This window comes from Camellia sinensis, chromosome 3 (genome assembly GCF_055761805.1).
Source record: "Camellia sinensis isolate YWXY chromosome 3, ASM5576180v1, whole genome shotgun sequence".
Lineage (NCBI taxonomy): Eukaryota > Viridiplantae > Streptophyta > Magnoliopsida > Ericales > Theaceae > Camellia > Camellia sinensis.
The window spans coordinates 136,877,534-136,880,302 of NC_138963.1; positions in this window are offsets into that span (position 1 = coordinate 136,877,534).

The following is a 2,769-nucleotide window of genomic DNA, read 5'->3' on the forward strand; positions in this document are numbered from 1 at the left end:
TGGCCGATCGGCACTATATTTAGTCGGTCGGCTATTGTGTTGGTCGATCGGCCTTTTTTGCTGGCTGAACCCTGTTCATCTACTTTATACAGATATTTTGTGCCAGCTGTAACCCCCTCCATACATGTGTATGGTGGGATTTGCCTCTTGTTTAGCTTCTCTTGGAAGCTTTAGAATTTGAGCCTCTATAAAGAGGGAGCCCCTCCTCCCTCCTCAAACGTTCAAAAAATTGGTTCTTGAGAGGATAGATATAGTGTTGTATCTATTCTTCTTGTTTTAGCTTTGTTTTGTGTCCAAATGTGTAATATTATCTTACTATTGTACACAAACACACACTAGAACACCATCCTTGGTTGCTGAGGTACTAGGAGGTTGATTTCAGTGTTCTTGGGTTGGTTTAAACTCAGAAAACCTGCTGGAGCTTTGTTCTTGAAGAGGTTATACAAGGGTGAGCTTCTTACCTTTAGATACCCCTTTCTTGCTTAAGCTCTTAGCCTCTATTGCATCTGTTTTTAAGCTTAACTTATAACTGATAAAATTTCTGTTTTTAAGTTCCTGAAATAGTTGTTTAAGATCACTTTGGTGTTTGGGGTTGTTTACCCCCCCTCTTAGGCCTTGTTTGGCCTTATTTTTGTGCCCTTTTTGTGAGCTCCGGGACCACCTTGTATTGGCCTTCTCACCACTGAAATCTAGAGGGATTTTAGTAGGGGGGATGGTGTTTTAAGGTCCTAAGAAGGAGAGGGCCATCCCCTCTCCTTATTGTCTTCAATACTTGTCATATTTGCCTCATATGTGAGCACCTTTGTTAAGTTCACGTTGACCATGTCTTAGCTGGTATTTGTGGTTGCCTTTCCATGATATAGCACTGTTTTGACTTGGTTTAGACATGCCATGCATGCTTTGTATACTTGTCTTGTAATTCTATGAAATAGCCTAACATGCACCATGTTGTGACATGTCTTTCTAGCATGATTTTGGCTTGACTTCAAGAAGCTTTTATCCATATTTTGGTATGATTGAGGTCTGATTTTGGTTGTCTTAGTCATCCATGACTTGCTTTGTATAGCTACCATGTAATCTAGCTTGTAGGCTTCTAGTGTTGGATCCCCTAGCATGCTCTACTTGGCTCATTTCAGTGGTTTGGCATCACTTGTAATGTTATTTCAGTCCATATAGTAAGCTCGAATGCTTGCACTTATCGCTCCTTTAATGCTTTAAAGGGTTTGTGTTTTATGCCTCATAAATATGCCATTGTGTATGCCCCCATGCTTAGGCCATTTAGGCGCCGTCTAAGTGTGTTTTCGGTCTTGTTTAGACCTGCCTTGGGGCTGTTTTAGGTCCCCTTGGCCCTTTGGGGCTTGCCACATGTAGCCTTGGTTTGAGTTCCCTGGCTAATTTCAAGTTTTGGGCTTTCTTACATGCTTTACCTGCTTTGTTTAGTTGGTTTGGCACCTTTTCCAACGTGATTTCAGAGCTTACAATGTATGTTACATGTCCATTGTTTATCCTCTTTTAAGTGTGCTTAAGAGTTGCTTCACTATGCTTAAGTGTTAGGAGTGTTAGGCCAATTGGCATGCATGTTTGTATGCGTTCTTGTCCTCATTTCCATAGCATTTTGACCACTGATTTGGACCTATTCGAGAGTCGTCCATTTTGGTTTAAGACCATCCCCGCATGTTGTTGCATGCTTGCCTTGTATGATTTTACATGCTTGTTGCATATTTGGTAAATTGCATGTTGTAACATGCTAGTTTAATTGTGCCTTGTGTGTACTTGGTCCATGACATGTTGTTGCATGCCTAAGTTGTAATGCATTTGGCATCCATTCTCTTTTTTTAATTTGCTTAACATGTTGTTACATGTTTACTTCACATGTTGTTATATGCTTGAATGTTGTTACATGTCTTGCATATTTGCATGCTTAGGTCGCACTTTGCATGCTTGTTAAGTTACATGCTTGTTTGCATGCTTGTCTTTGCATATTGTTATATGCTAATTGCCTTGCATGCTTATGTTGCATTAGTTTGCTTGCATGCTTAGGTTGCATAGCATTGTGCATGCATCCCTTGCGTCTTGATCAATCGTGATAGAGGTTGGGGGGCCCTTTATGTGTTTTGTGTGCATTTCATTTGATATTGAAGTTGCACACTTGCCTTCTTTGACCATCATGCATTGAAATGCGTGATTGATGGTCCGAGGGTCAAGGACTATACTCCCTTGAGCTCATGACATGATAGGGAGGGTAGTCGTGCACACATTGTCTTGAAAATGCATTGCCATGCTCTGTTTGTCCTCTGCTGCAGCAACACAGCATTCTGCAGGAAGAGATGATCGACCGACCATCTTCAGTGCCGGTCGGCAACAAATATTTGACCGAGAGCCTTATTGTTGGTCGATGGCACCATTACCTTGGCCGATGACTATACCACTTAGCCGATGATCTCCCACAGTGACCATGAGGTGGTTCAGAAGTGTCACAGAAGCTGGCACAGTTTTCAGAGGTGCAGAGCAATGTAAACAGAGACAGCATGAGCATGGTGATAGATTTCTGAGCGGAGCCGAGCATGCATGCATTTGTCCCTCTTCCCGAGGCCTCTTTACTGCTTTAGTAACTTAATTAATTTGTTTAATTAGTCAAGTGTTGTGTAATATTTAATTAGCTAGTTAGTTAGTTAATTAGTCAATTTATATTATTTATTCGGACCCTCTGTCGAGAGGGCAAATTTTGTAATAAGTGTGCGTGTGTGTGTAAATGTCTTCCAGCCCCAC